Genomic DNA, 15,825 nt, shown 5'->3' with positions numbered 1-15,825 from the left:
GAAAAACAAACAATCGCTAATCTAGGTAGAAAGTTATGAGGCATAAGAGAGGCTTAGGTCAAGTGTTACAAAATGTGAAAGCTCTATTCATCGAGAACATCGGGAATGCTTTTGAGAAGAATTGGTGGTTCTTGAACCTGGACTCAAAGCAGTGCCTTTCAGATTTTCTGTTTTCTCCCTAATCTGTTGGAGACCAATATTTCCATAGAGTACAATTAAAATTAGTTACTAAGAAAATGAAATAAACAGAATACAAAATGGAAAAATGAGTTTTACCATTATTAGATTTAACAGGAATAAATTACTCTATTAAATTGCTATCGTATTTTCTAAATACTGTCTGTGTCTGTACTTGTTTCATCGCAGAGTGTCTTAGTCAGATAGGAATCTGTAGATCATTCTGAGTAGCACTGCTTTTCAGGCATCTGGAGAGAGGATATTACATTTGGGGAGCAGTGGAAGCAAAGGCATAGAGGTGGAAAAATTGCACGGGACTTCTACTTCTTCATATACTTCCTATTTTCATGTCTTCCCACTTGCTTCCTATTTGGGAATATGTAATGACAGGTAAAGTGAGGGCACAAAGCCACATCATAAATGGACTGGGTTAAAATATGAAAAACGTGACATTTCTTTGTATGCAGGAGACAGTGTAGCTTAGCTAAAAGAGCACAGTAGTGGGGATAAAGAGTTCTGGTTCTGGTTCCTTTTCTGCCTTTTACCAGCTAAGCAATAGTGGCCCGTTCCTCAACTGCCTCAACCCCATTTCCCACCTTGGTGAATCACAGGTGTGAAGCAAATGGGCTTTAGCATTTCTTTCATAGTAAGTTCTCTGTAGAAACAGCATTAATGCAGAGAAGTACATAAAGCTAAAAGTTAAATGTAAGTTGCTAGAGATTAGCACAAATGCATAGAGAATAGTTAAAAGAAGTCTCTAGTTATATTAAAATATACTAAAAGTTTATCACGCTCTTGTCATTGACATGGGAGAAGGGCTTATATTGGAGCCTAAGGTAACTTTTTAAAAAAGCTTATTAAGAGTGAAAACTAAGGCCTCTGTATTAAGGTATACCAAGCACAAAAAGCTAACATACCAAATATATATGCTTCAGTTTTCACAGCAACAAAATAGATAGCAGTAAAAAACATTGAACATAGGTAGTAACTGTGTTAATGAGTATATATTAATCGCTCTGGGAGATCAATTAAATATTATCTTTGCCTTCAAGAACTGTCCTAGCTCTACTACTCACTAGCTTAGACAACTTGAACAAATTGCTTATTCTCTACATCTTTTTGTTTTGCTTTATCTATAATGTGGAAATAATGGCTAGTTTATACTTTTATAGTGAGTACTGAATGAAATATTTATAGAAAGCACTTAGCCAAGTTCTTGGCATGTAGAATATGCTCAGTAATCAAAGTTATCCCATGCTTTACTAAAGAAAACAAGATATGCCCATTAAAAAGCCATTAATAATACGTGATTTAAACTTAAGTTCCTAGCAAAAATAGAACATATGTCACCAATTGGTAAATAATCATTGCCAAATGAGTGTTACAAACCATGAGAGAGAATGTGGAATAATGATAAGTTTTATTGAGTGCTTACAATATGGCAGCACTGTTACACAGTATGTACTTCATTAAGAATGAACTCATTTCATCCTTACAGAAAAAAATATAACCCTGTGAAGTAAATGCTATTATTATTTCCAGATTAGGAAATCAAGGCACAGAAATGTTAAGTAATCTGCCCAATACCAACAGCTAATAAGTTGCAGGACTGGATTAGAATCCAAACTCCAGGTCTATACATATTTTTTTCTTCTAAAACTTTTTCCACAGCTTTATTGAAGTAAACAAAGTCACATAATGAATGTATACAATTAGGTGGGTTTGGATGTATGTGTACGCTTATATGCCGTCACCACAGCCCAGGTAACAAACATACCCTTCACTTCCAGAGTTTAGTCTGGACATTTAGGAAGGGTCTTACGGAGGAGATCAGCTTTGGACAGATGGAAAATAAGAGAAGGGCATTCTCTCCTAGGTAGATAGAATAAATAAAATAGAAATTAATTGAGGCCAAGATTATGTAAGGAAAATTACTTTATATGGCAGATATCCACCAAGGGCCTATTATGTGCAGGCTACTGTGCTAGGTAGGTGTAGGAGACATGTGGAGCTAGGGAGACGTGGGCCTTCCCTTTAAAGGAGCTTATAGTCTTATATAAGAGAGGATGTGTACAACGTTGTGGTGTTTAATCCTAACACAAGGCAGAAAGCGACAAGTAACTTATTTGAAGTTCAGCCAAAGTACTTCGAGAACTGAGAAGAAAGGAGAGAGAACATTATGAGGCAGGAATGGAAAAGTGTTTGTGAAGTGGATAGCCTTTTTAAAATTACGGTAATAGAGAGTTGGAAGTGCGATGATAGTAGAGAAGTGATGTCATTTCTGAGGAGTAGGATTTTAACATAATAGGCAATAAAATCATTGGAGTGAGGCACCCATGTGGGAAGGAACAAATTTTGGGAAATAAGGTGGGAGAGGTAGGCTGGGACCAATGGCCTAAAGACTAAGGACTTTATCGTATACAATGAGTGCTGCACGTTGAGATCAAAGGTTATGGGAGCTGTTTCATGAAATGTGGTTAAGAATGTGGGTTCCAAAGCCAGTACGCCTTGGTTTGAATGCCAGCTCTACCTCTCACTGGCTAGATAAAAGCAGGAAGCAAAGGATGAGTTAACGGAACTATGGTTTACTGTTCTACTCAAACATTAAACATTTCCCGAACATGTTTTCCATGCCTGCTGCTGTGTGCAAGGGACACCAAGCAGAGTCTCTGCCCTCAGGGCATTCACAAGTTCTGGGAAGGACAGGAGAGAGGCAGGCATGTAAGGAATGTCAGTGCAGCAAGGGGTGCAGCACTGTGTTGGGTCTGCCTGAGACACTAGGTGAGCATAAGACAGAGTTAAGTCTGAAGATGAGAGAAGGACAGCTACATAATAATGTGTTTGCAACAGAAGGGCCTGACCCAAGGGAGATGAAGAGTCATCTCTTGTTCTCTATCAGAATTTTACCTGAGTTCCATTCTGGGCTGGAAATAGCATTGCTAATCACCACCTTCAAAGAACTTTTCACTCTTGTGTTAAAATGCCCAGCCCCAACTCAACCCCCTCACTTTTTCTATCACTTTGCCTATTTAATGCTGGAATTTTCATTGACACTATAACGGATTTGCTGAAGGTCATTAAATGCTTTCATGTCAAAGATCTCCTACTAGATTATGAGCTGCACCAGTGAGTGAGAGGGAACAAAATGTAAATAAATGGTGTCAATGGAATAGATTCCCCTGTGGTCATGTTCATTTTTTTCTGTGCAGCCCCTATTTTCTTTTTCCTTGAGTGGAATAATTCATGAATATATTTTTGTTTTGTTTTGTTTTTCATTATGGAGTTTCCCATTACTCTTAGCAGTTTTTCTTTGTTTGAAGAACTATAATTATGGCATGCTTCAAAGTAGGGGAGGAATATCAAAATGTCACCTCACAGGTGACTTAAGTCAAAGGAGAAAATATACCTTCACAAATAGAGAGTTTGGAAACTTTCTTAATCCAAGTGATGAAACTTAGCATCACCAAAATGGGACAAACTGACATGTGCCAGCTGATATGATGTAGTAGAAAGTACACAACATCACCTGTGTGACATAGTCTTGCTGAAATACTTAACCTGAAATCCAACCATTAGGAAGTAGACAAATCCAAATGATGTGCCATTTTTCAAGACAATTGTCCTGAATTCTTTTAAAATGTCAAGATTAAAGAAAATGAAAAAAGACATGCCAATCAAATGCAAGGCATGCATCTTGATTGAATCTGGATCAGAAAACAAAGTATTGGGGCTTCCCTGGTGGCGCAGTGGTTGAAGGTCCGCCTGCTGATGCAGGGGACACGGGTTCGTGCCCCGGTCTGGGAAGATCCCACATGCCGCAGAGCGGCTGGGCCCGTGAGCCATGGCCGCTGAGCCTGCGTGTCCGGAGCCTGTGCTCCGCAATGGGAGAGGCCACAACAGTGAGAGGCCCGCGTACCGCAAAAAAAAAAAAAAAAAAAAAACCACAAAGTATTTAGGGCAAGTTTAGAGAATTTTAAATATGAACTATATATTAGATAATACATCATTGTTAATTTTGTGGGTATGGTAATGGCATTGTGGTTATATAAGATAATATCCTTGTTTTTAGGAGCAAAATGTTGAAGTATTTAGGGTAAAGTGTCATTATGTCAGCAACTTATTTTGAAACAAGATAGATAGATGTAGAGATATTATGAGGAGGGCAGAATCACTTCAGTTTATAACTATGAGAGATACTATAACTGCACAGCTACAAAGGATACCCTTTCTCCCCCCAGGAGTATTGAAGCCTATCACAAATGAATTATCTTTTATTTTTGTACCTGCCGCATGGCATACGGGATCTTAGTTCTCCAACCAAGGATCGAACCTGTGCCCCCTGCAGTGGAAGCGCCAAGCCCTAACCACTGGACCGCCAGGGAAGCCCCACAAATGAATCATCTTAACACTCCCTTCTTGGGCAGGAGAAGTAGAGAGTCATTCCTATATCTTGTAAACTTGACTGTTTTAAAATTTCCCTTTCTTGTGTATCTGTTTCTTTATTTTCTACTGGACGCATACCCTTTCTATTGTTGGTGAGATGATAACCATTGTGGTGGAAATGATGAAAGCTATATTTACTTAAAGGTCTACAAGTTTAAAAAGCCCACTCCCAGTCATGGTCTGACTCATATATCTGGCCATGAAGTTTTCATTTCTCTGATGAGGAAACAGAGATTCAGAGAGACTTAATGAGTTGTTCAAGTCACACAGCTATAAGTTTTAGAATTTCGACTTATTCTTCAGACCGCAAGTCCATTCTGATTCATTACCGTTACAAAAAGGCATAAACTGTTCCTGTAGGTGGCTATTCCTGCCTCATGTCATCCTTTACCTCCTGAAGTCATGATCTTTAAGTAAGAGACCAACTGTTCTGAGGGCGTCTGTAGCCCAGACTTCAATGCCACTGGCAATATACTTTGACTGTCTTTAACTCCTGAATTAACTGTGACACTAAGCATCGGCTTTTTGCCATGGCTCAGATACATACTCTAGGGAGATAACCTACCTAATAACTCTCTATCAGCCATGTTAGCTGACTGTTGACCTTAAGGGAAAGCAAATCACTAAAAATCACTAAGAGCTATAGTGATTGTTTCCTCAAGTCATTTCTTGATAAAATATTACAAGCTGGAACCTTCAATTGAGTCTCAGCTGATTTTTTTTTTAATGATTTCTTCTGAAAATGTGCTAGTTTTAGTGCTTCCATGCCCTTCCTTTTACATCTTCATCAAAAATTGTATCTGTTGCATTACAGTATTAGCTAAATGCCATAGCAGATGAATCATAGTAGAGCAGTATGATAAGTCCAGATCTTTGAAGGGAAGATAGCCTCTCATGTTCTGAACATTTTTCACCTACTTGGACTTGAATTTTGGCTGTAGCAGATTCCTAAGTGTCTTTCCATTAGCAAGGGTGTACTTGAGTGGGCCTAGAATGCTGTGCTATAGGGGGAAGAGAGGAAATATAGAAGAAAGTTGAAGGTAAGGAGAAATTCTCATCTAATTCAGTTAACCAGGCAGTAGATCTTTAGTTCACATCATTTGCAAGGCTACAGGCCTTGGTTCAAGTGCTTGTATCTTGGAGCAACCTGTTTCCCTGGGCAACTAGAAAACTATGTTTCTACTAGAAGAAATTCTCAGTGCCAGGGGTAGATACATAGAAAGAACAAGGGGTGATGAACTATAAATTACTATAATTTAGGGTAAAGTTCAGAACTTAAAATAGGAGAGGGAGGATTTTTAAATTAGCTATTAAAATTAATGGGGGAGAAAGTTTTCGTTGCTAGAAAATTAGGGAGCTTACAGGGCTAGTGGCCAGCATTTGGAGCTTATATTTTTCAGATAGTTTTGAGGGAGAAATGTAAAGGAAAGTTGAGTTTGTCTCTAGATATCCTTGAGCCATGTCTGTGAATTTATGCAGGTGTTCTCCATGTTGGTTGGTATACCCAGAGCCTCTTAAGTTTTGTGTTTTCATTCATTTTGAAAGACAAAGCATGTTTTGTAGGTGAGAACCATGTCTCAGTCTGTGGCCATGGCATGATTCTCTCCAAAATAATGGTGTTCTGGCTGTACAGACCCTAAGGCAGAAGGCAACAATCTTGGAATACAGTATCTCTGGAAATGAACAATGTAATATATCTGAGGATGGACTAAAAATATCTACCAGCTTCTTTTTAAGCAGGAAGCTGTAATTATCTTGGCAGTGTTTACACGGTGTTTTCTTATTCCTTCTTCCAAAAAAAACCTGAAGTGTGTGAGTCTTAATATTGTTTAGTGAGCCATTTGAAGAATCCCTATGCCTTTAGAACAGCACTAGGTAAATTCTCTTCACAGAACTTGGCATTTATCTAAGAATTTTTTTGTTTATCTCTTGAGCATTGTTAGTGAGGCATATTGAGAGTTTTTGCATAAAGCCAGGAGTTGGTTCTAGGGGAAGTAGGCTTTATTGCTTCAAAGGACAGGAGGACAGGGTGGAAGATATGAGGCAGTGGGGGCCCGGCATGTGTCAAGCCCTAAGAGAAGAAAGGCATGGAGGGGAATGTGCTACGAGTACTTTACTGATAAAACGACCTCACCATACTTGGTACTCTGTATCTTCTCAATTGAGAGGAAGATGGAGGTCCAAAGGATGTTCGTGAGTAGAAGCAGAGTGCCCCAGACAATGGGGAAGATGGTTTATTTCTTTTTTATTTTAGTAAGACCAAAGGATAAGTGAACATGTCTAGAGGACTTGGACTAAGAGACTTAGGAAACTGGAAACCACTATTTGAGCTACAGTTGAAGGAGTGGAGAAAAGAAAGCCTGGAGCCCTGAAAGCTATTGGAGAACTGCCATGTCGAAAAGGTACTAGACTTAATATGTGTTATTCCAAAGTTAGCTACAAAGGCAAGTGAGGGGAAGCTGGCAAATTTACATTCGGTATAATGAATTAACATGTTTAACAGACAGAAGAAATTTCTTGGAAGAGCGTAGGCCAAAGCCCAGTAACCCCTTGTTGGGGAAGTGGTGAAAGGTACTCAAGCTTTCAATGGACTATGAGATTAGATTTCAAAAATACTTGTCCAACTCTGATATTCAGTGACTTAGGCATCTCAACTTGCGTGGGAATCAAGCTCTTGCATCTAACGTCTAGTGCTAACCCCAGCTTATCATTATTATTACATGATTACAACTAACATTTATATAGTGCTTTGTAAAGCACTTTTATACTTGTTATGTAATTTAATTTAAACTAGACAGCAGCCCTGCAAAGCAGACAGTGTGTTTATTTCCATTTGGCATATGAAGAAACGGGATCTGTGTGATTAAGGGACTCCCCATTCCTCAGAGCCCTCTGCCACCCTAGCTACTCATAGATCCCATTAGCATCAGAATTACACAGGGACCCAGGCCTACTGATCCCAGATCCTGTTCTCTTTCCACCCCGTCATGCTCTCTTAGCACCATGTTGCTGGATTGGTCATAGACTATGAGATAAATCAGTGAACAAACTCTGTGTTTTAGCTTCTTCATCGGTACGAGGAACAATGTGATTGCTTTGAAAAGATTTTAGAGGGTTTCAACTGGTAAGTGCTAAGTAATTTGTATTTCATTGTTTTTATTATTTTGTGTCAAGGAAATGGTTTCCAAAGTGCTCCTGTCAATTACAAACTAGAAAGTGATTCCAAGTGGGAGCTGCCTTTAGTACAGATGGAACCTGAAACCGTAAGGATCTTATTTTCACAGAAAAATAACCTAATTAATTAAAAACCCCAAAACCACAATGGAAGAATAAGTAGAAAATAAGTGGTTTAGAGAAAAGGTGGTATTGATTTGGGAAAAAAATGGATTTCTTGGTTTTGTTTCTCTAGCTTTTTGTTTAAGGTCTCTGTGGGTCATGGGAATAGAATGTTTTCTATTAATGAGACATATTTGATGTATTTACTTTTGTGATAGTGATTTCTGGTAAAATGTTTGCTTGGGGCAATATATGGTCACAGCACTAAATAAATAATAATCCTAAGCATTTTATGTGTTCTATCTCAGCACACGTTAATTTTTAATTAATTTGGCTACATAGTGTGTTTTTAAGCATCGATTTGGAAACCTAGACTTGTAGTATCATAAAGAATAATTTAATCTTAGAAACTATCTAGGACAACCTTTCATGTTCCAGAAAACTAAAGCCCAAATGACTCGTTCAAGGTCATACAGCTGGGAGTGATTTGAACTCTATGGCCAAAATTTCCTTTCTGAACAAAGAATAGAAATTAGTCTCTGATGGTAAGAAGAGGAATGGCAGGGCTGTTCACAAAGGTGAGGGAGTGGGTTGGGCCTGCTATTTTTGTGAACCCAGACGTGGTGACACCTTATTCAAATTTGAGTTAAGAACACATTGCCCTTAAAAATGATAAAATGATAAAAACTTGTTAGAACGTTTGTACATATACTGTCCTTATCTCCTTGATTTTCAAATATAAATGAACTGAAGAGATTGTCAATATCCTCTTTTCTCATACTCATCAAGTTACTTACTTGTAGTATTCATTGTTTACCTCACTAGTATATAAGTCTGATTGAAGGTAGTTTTTGTTTAGTGCACTGCTGTGTCCCCATTTTTGGTCCTAGATCAATGCCTGGCACATAGGAGATATTTAATGTTTAATTAATTAATAAACCCATGAATAAAAATTGTGAGCAGACATTCCATACTCCTTGTGGCAGGACATGGTATAAACTACAGAGGGAAAATACTTCATTTATTTAACACCTTATGGAATCTTAAAATGTTACAGCTAGAGGGAATCTTAAAGACTGTCTAGGAAAATCCTCTCATTTTTAGATATTGTGAAAATAAGGGAGTTTTCTAGGTTCACAAACTAATTAGTGACAGAGCCATGGATTGTAACTCAGACTTTCTCATTCCTTTTTTAAATCACTTAAAGGCACTAGAGAATGTTTAAGGTAGAACGACACATGGTTGCTACGATCATTGAACTTCAGTCAAAATTAGGTTCATACCCTTGGACTTGATCTCTTTTCCCTGTGTTTTCTTTGAAAATTAAAGATTGAAATTCGTCAATGGATAGGTTACATAGTTAGGATTTTCTTTTTTAAGTTCTAAATCACAGTTTCTCCCCTCTGGGATTCCTTTGTTGTCCTTGGTTCCCAAGACAATCTCTTACCTCCTCAATTTTCTTCTGTTCTAATCTAATTGGGTCAGATGGGCAGGGCATCACACTGAAAAAAAAATCCTTTCTCCATGTTTACATGTTTTTTCCGTAGCAACCAGTTATAAAAGATCATTCTCTTATATTACCACCCCTTCAAGGCTGGGAAGACTCACCCAGGATTGGTGTTTCATACATACAGCAGATACTCACTCATTCTCTTGCATTGGGATCACCATTCTCTTTATCAAAGAATGAAAAAAAAAAAAGTATAAAAGAGATCTTTACTTTATAATCAAGCATCTTCTACCTAATAACTGTGGAAATAAGCTTGATGTCCTGAGAGAGAAAGAGCTGCTGGCGGGGCATACAATGTGTATGGCAAAACAAAGTTTCAACTTGTAGGTTGTCTGTGGTTGTGTACTGAGACATGCAGAGCTGAGACCCGAACCTACAAGTGCTAATTATGCATTTTCTGATCTTAAACACACAAATACAGATAACTGTGAACTCAACTCCCTTTCCTTTTCAAACCACGCTCCTTTCCCCCAACCTGAACTTTCCCCACAACTTTCTCTAAAACCAGATAATCATCTCCTTCCAGACTTTGAAGTGACATTAGAATTGTCAGAAGGCATAATTAATTGACTGTCAGCAAAGCCATTGTTTGAACATCTGCAGAGTTCTACTTGGTAGGCATCTGTTGTACTTTCAATTGAACGGATTCACTCATCTTCAAATATTTATTGAGTGCTTGCTATACACCAATCATTGAAGTGTGTGCTACGGGAGAGAAAAGAAACAAGGTAACATAATGACCAAGGAGAGAAAGCATTTGTTCAATCCTCTAGCACCAAGGGCTTTGATGGAAAACAGATTTCATGCCTGGAAGTGGAACATACACTCTTTTTCATCCAGGTTCAGGGGCTTTTGCCACTATTGCCAGCTGACCTGTGCCAGATAAAATGCCAGAGGAGTCCACCTATTGCTGGGGAATAGAGAGACCTATTGGTGAAGCACTATTTGTGGACAGAGTTCTCAGCAAAGACAATTGAACGCTTTAAGAGAAAAGCGAGCGGAAAATATCCAGGGCCGATAAACTGGGAAATCCCACAAGCAGGTCCAAATTAATGACCTTATCCTGATTTTCTTCCTAATTCTCACTCTGATGCCAGTCATGTTACATTAAATTCTCCCAGTTTCATTACAGCACTGCACAGTTCTGATCTCAGTCCCCGTTTGGTTCTCTGACTATCAAAATTTCAATTTATATCAGTCCTGGACCTGGCTCCACTCCTACCTGGAAGTGAACATCATTTGTTAAAATTCAACAAGAAGGAACACAAACACTGCAGGGGTGACTTGTTGAAGGAGGCTAAGATGATACAGTAGGCAGGAGGTAATTGAAAACAGTTACTAACATCTACTGTCTCGCTCTCCACACACTCACACTCACAACACTCACAGAGACACACACAAACACATTCACACACACACTCTCACACACACACACAGAGACACACACAGACACTCACACTCACACAGACTCACTCGCGCGCGCACACACACACACACACACACACACACACACACACACCATTCAGCCCTAGGACCATGGCACAGTTAGAGAGCTGGCTATAAATCTTCCAACTTGAAAGCTTCCCATTCATTGGTCATTGGAGGCCACCTTCGTAATTTTCACCACATATGCAAACCATCTGTACTATTATTTGCCTAACATTTTTGTTCAAATCAATTCATTTATTTTTTAACCTATTTTATCTTCATTCATGTCAATAATATCCATAATTTGATTTTATGGATTAAAGTACCTGTTTCTTTTTTCCCCCTAAAAGGCATGAAACTAAATACCATAATTAAATTTAAAATGTTCATCCATGAACCCTCCAATGTTCAAAATACTGAGAAATGTGTGTATAACTCAACCAGAAGATAAATTGATGGAATATTTTGGTGAAATGATGTCAAAGGTTACCCACTGAGTTAAGTTTTACTAAAAAAAATTTTTTTTTTTATACCCAGCATCATCATGTTATCATGAGAGGCCGTGTAGTGGTGTAAAGAGCCAGGTATCAAGTAACCAGAGGCCAGATTCTGGGCCAGTCACTGTCCCACAATCTTGCTGTGACATATTAGGCCAGCCCCTTTTCCACGGACCTCATCTCTTATAGACTTCATGATCTCTTGGGATCCTTTGGCCTTTTAATTTACTTACCTCAAATACTTTTCGTATATTGTCCTCTATACACCGTTAAAACATAAGTGGGGAGGAAAATAGCTGCCCTATGTAGAATTACAACATTGCTTGCTTCAGAAGAATTGGAAAAGAAACCCAAGAATTATATTTCCTAGACTGTTTTATATTCTGCTCAGTATTGTTCCTCATTTCCTAAGATATACGAGAAGGTTCACATCATTTGAAGTAGCTTTAAATGTCAGTTAACAAACATAAACTAAGATTGTAGAACATAAGGAACACTGTGTACTGAGTTGGATATTCTAGCATCACTGTTTAAGGATTTTCCTGGTTTAATATGTTGTTCACTAATGATACTTTGTATACATAAATAATATTAATATTAGTAACCATGAATGTGATCATGGTCTTCAGTGTATAATATAGCATTGTCATAAAAATAAATAATTCATCTTTTGTTACATGGCATAGTGACACCAAAACTGGACTTGGAGTCAGGAAGTCCAAGTATCTTCTCTGCGTGACATTGGTGACATTTGACATTTGCAATGTGCTTTAGAACATATTATGCATTATTTGAAAACATTTTTTTTAACAGTTTTAGGATTAGAGAGAAATCAGCTTAAACAAGGACCAGTTAAGAGATGGAACCAAATTCTTAATGTAGGTTTTCTGGGTTAAATTACATGTACTTTAAGCAACTTTATATAACCTCTTAAGCTTTTTGAATTTCAGTTATTTCACCTATTAATAAAGGTTATCCTATATATTTTATATAATTATTGTGAGGACCAAGTTAAAGAAATAGATGTGAAAATGTATTCTAAGCCATAACAAATCAAAAATTTAAGAGATGTCAGTATCGCTTCCCAGTGCAGCATCTAGCTTGATTTATGCCGCTTATGATTAGTGTGTAATAATCAGCCGCTCTGAATTTTTAATGTCACTGTTTATCTCTATTTAAATTAACACTTTGAATTTTCTTATGATGTTCTCTTGTTATTGGAATATCATTACAAAAAATGTTTTTCAGTCATTGTGTGTGAGAAAACAACACGCAGACATACCACAGTGTTCTCATTTGCTGAGCAAACTACTCTTGCTTTTTAATGTGGAATGAAGAAGAACTAATTGAAAGGAGACAAAAATGAATTTTGACTCAGATTGTGCAGGATGAATCATAACCCACTTTCTCATCTGAGATATGAAGAAAAAATAAAATAAAGCCAGCCACCACACAGCTTTACTGTTGGTGTCAGCAGAATCAATATAGAGTGTTTTTCCACAGAACAAAGAGTGTATTACTACTAGGCTAAGAATTGCAGGTAGTAGAAAACATGGTTAATTTTTTCTTTGCTGATTTTTTTTTCCTGCTTTGTTTAAAGCATTCCGATCAGGAGAGTTTGGGACTCATCAGAAGTTGTGCAAAACATTCAGAAATGTACCTGTGATCTCTATTGAACAATTAGAGGCCAATCAGAGATGGGACAAGCTTGGACCACATCTGATCCCAGTTTCCCTTGTCAGATCAGTAGGGAGCAGGGAGACAGCAAAATAACAGAAACTTGGCCGGGGTAGAATTGCTGCTTCCTTGAATTTAACTTACTTGGGTTATTGATATGAATGATTAAAGAAAAATGAAGACTTTGTCCTGCTGGAGTCCAGGATTCAGATGTATAATCTACCTTACTTGGAAATGTAGCTTTTTTAAAAAAGGGTTTGGCACAGATAGAAAGGCACTGTAACCTACCCTAGGATATAGTCTCCAATTTCTAAGTCAGCATTAATTTCATTTAAATTTTTGTTACTGTTGTATTTTATTCATAATTCTTATGGCCTTTATTTCTCATCTCTATATACATACACACATGTGTATATATGTTATATATACTATGTAATATACATAATATATGTTTATATGTCTATACCTTCTACCTTACTGTAAGATCATTGTGAAGAAAGACCACCTCTTCCTTATCTTGCTCTTCCCCGAAGATCACCACAAGGAGATAGAGCTAGATGAGTTCTTAAATCTCTCTGTGCCCCTGCATCAAGACTTTTGCTTGCGGTAGAGTTTCTGTAGTCTGACTTGATTCTACAGAATTCTGTAAAATTCTGTTTACAATTAGACTAGCATGCACTGAGCACTTACTATATACTACAAGTTTTGTATGCATTATACATACTTCTTGACTATAACCCTGTGAGGTGTAGGCATTGTTCTTTTCCAGATGAGAAAACTGAACCAAAAAGAAGGTAAATAATTTGCCCAGGGTCTAGTAATTATTGGAGTTGTAATTTGAACCCAGAGTCTGCCTCCTAACCACTGTATGTACTTTGTCAATGACTATAGCTTGCAGAAGGGCAGCTAATGAGGCCTGGCAGAAGATTGGGTCACAAAGCCTGTGTTCATCATATGGCTTTTCTGCCAAATTCCGTTCTATTTCTCCCTCTGCTTCTCCTGGGGGACTTTTTTTTAATATGATTTGATTTCCTCTGATTGAAGAGTCCCACAACTGGCCAGGCAGCAGATAGAAATCCCTGCATGCCAGCATTCTGTTTGCAGTCTACCAGATGTCTTCAGGGATACCGTCTTGGCTCCCCTACAAGGATAATAGTGCCCATGTGTGCTGCTTACTCCAGACAATGTAAGACAAGTGCTGAATGTAAAACTATTTTTGTTAGCACTTGAAATATACATTTCTAGTCCTCTGTTCCCTCTTGAAATTGAAACCTGGTTCTTGTGATTTTAACATTATCTAAATCCAGAAAGTCCCTTCTCCCAATGCTTCATCCCAATCCAGTGAAGCTTTCTTTCACACGTGGAAATAGTTACTTTTCACTTTCAGCAATCCATCTGCAGTGGCATCTTCTAATCTAGTGAGCCTTAGAAAAAGCCAAGTGCAGCAGTCTCACTGTCAAAGCAGAAATGAGAGACAGCAAGGAGAAGGGAACTTATCTTGAAAATAAGGTCACCCTATTGACATATCATCAGGTAGAAGAGTTCTATGCACTAGCTAGCAATTGGCTCACTCAGTCGGAAGTTGATGCTATTTTAGGCTGTCAGCAGGAGTGTCAACGTATCTGTGAATTTTGGCATTTTATTTCATTAAGGAGGTTCAGGAAGCCAGACACTGATTAACTGATTCTTCGACTTAGTTCCCACTCCTAATTTTGGATGTGTGTTGTCTTCAGGAAGCTGTTGTGATACCCTGATGCTAAAGAAAACTTCTCTTGTGCTTCTAAAGCAATCCTGGGAACAGTCTACCCCACATCCTACTATCCTGGCATCTCCCCTGCTCTACATCTCTGGTCACAGGTGGTGTGGGGATACCATTGCTCTGGTTCTCCTCTGGCCGACCAAGGAAATACAACTCAGGTGTGTGCATCCGGTTACCTTCCACCGTGTGTCTGTCATAGCAGCATTCTCACTGATACATTAGGTTCAAGGTGGATTTTCATTTGGAGATCACGTAAGAAGATACCTATGGAAGGAATGGCCTCAGCACTGCAGTTACTGTCAAAGTCAAGAGATACCTTAGACAGGCCACAAGATGTGTTTAGGTAAGACTAGGAAAATTCTAAACTTTGTCTCATCGGTAAGAATTTGGGATCTGATTTGTTTATAAGCGTGCTTTTAAATGAGAGGGATAAGGATTTCTAGATAGGGCATTTATGGTATTTGTTCATTTCTTTATTCAGTAGTTGTTGACGGCCTACTATGTGCCAGGCACTGTGTTAATTTCCATTAAACAGTCTACAAAAGAGAAACAGAAGTTTTAAAAATAACTGAATTACAATATGATAAATGTATTACTGGAGTTAGGTGAAGAGTCTTATGGGAGGAAAAAAGTTAGAATGGCTTAGTGTGATTGGAAAAGTGGGGAAAGGTTTTCCAGCATAGGTGATGTCGGGGCTGAATGTGGTGTCATTTCCCACATTTTGTCATTTCCCACAAAACCATGAATTTAAGGGCATTTCAGACAAACGATTCAGTGGATACAAAGAGACCAAGAGAGGATTACAAAAAGTGCAGAATGACTAGGGTAATGTAGTGGGGAGATGAGGCTAAAAGGATGATCAGTGGTCAGATCAAAAGGGGTTTTTGTTTCCTGCTAAAGAGTCTAGAGTCTGTCCTGAAGGCCCTGAGGATCCATGAAGGATTTACGCAAGGGAACAACATGATCTGATAGACGTTGATTAAAGATCATGCTGGGTCCTGCTGGGGAGACTGGCGTTGAACAGGAGGCGATTTGGGAGACTGAAGGTCATTTGCCTC

At 38.3% G+C, this 15,825-nt stretch overlaps 1 protein-coding gene across 2 annotated transcripts in view; it reads left to right on the top strand.

The window, feature by feature from the left end:
* LPP (LIM domain containing preferred translocation partner in lipoma) overlaps positions 1 to 15,825 on the top strand; it is a 688,992-nt gene that overhangs the window by 522,647 nt on the left and 150,520 nt on the right. The window lies entirely within an intron of this gene.

This window comes from Aethalodelphis obliquidens, unplaced genomic scaffold (genome assembly GCF_003676395.1).
Source record: "Aethalodelphis obliquidens isolate GAN/ISIS:26980383/991018 unplaced genomic scaffold, ASM367639v1 scaffold1, whole genome shotgun sequence".
In the NCBI taxonomy this organism is placed as follows: Eukaryota; Metazoa; Chordata; class Mammalia; order Artiodactyla; family Delphinidae; genus Aethalodelphis; species Aethalodelphis obliquidens.
Note: the sequence above shows the minus strand (reverse complement) of the source record. Positions and strands in the feature narration are given on the sequence as shown.